This window comes from Chaetura pelagica, unplaced genomic scaffold (genome assembly GCF_000747805.2).
Source record: "Chaetura pelagica isolate M959 unplaced genomic scaffold, ChaPel_1.0 scaffold64, whole genome shotgun sequence".
In the NCBI taxonomy this organism is placed as follows: Eukaryota; Metazoa; Chordata; class Aves; order Apodiformes; family Apodidae; genus Chaetura; species Chaetura pelagica.
In genome coordinates, this window is record NW_009952885.1 from 195,859 (window position 1) to 196,201 (window position 343).

A 343-nucleotide genomic window follows, 5' to 3' on the forward strand; every position below is an offset into this window, starting at 1 on the left:
CTCACTGTGCACGCAAGATCTTCATTAACTACAGCTCCACCAGGGCCCCCAGCACTTCAGAAAAGCTGGAGGGGTTACTCAAGTGAGAGCATCACGAGCTCTGTTACAGCAGCACAGGCCCAGCTGGAGCCTGGCAGCCAGAATGCTCTGTGGGGCATTTCCCAGGGACTTGGGTCACCCGGAGCCTGAGGACAAGCAGGGGCTGGTGCAGCTCCCTGAAGGGAAGGATATTTGAGTATTCCCAGGCTTAGGAAAGCAACACAGGTCTTTGGGGCAGAGGCTGAGCAGAGATCCACAACTTTCTAATGATGAGGATAACTCTTCTTCCCTTTCTGCTGCCTCC

At 54.8% G+C, this 343-nt stretch overlaps 1 protein-coding gene across 1 annotated transcript in view; it reads right to left on the reverse strand.

The window, feature by feature from the left end:
- Positions 1 to 343, reverse strand: part of NAGPA (N-acetylglucosamine-1-phosphodiester alpha-N-acetylglucosaminidase) — a gene marked incomplete at its 5' end in the record, with an annotated part of 11,618 nt that overhangs the window by 1,659 nt on the left and 9,616 nt on the right. The window lies entirely within an intron of this gene.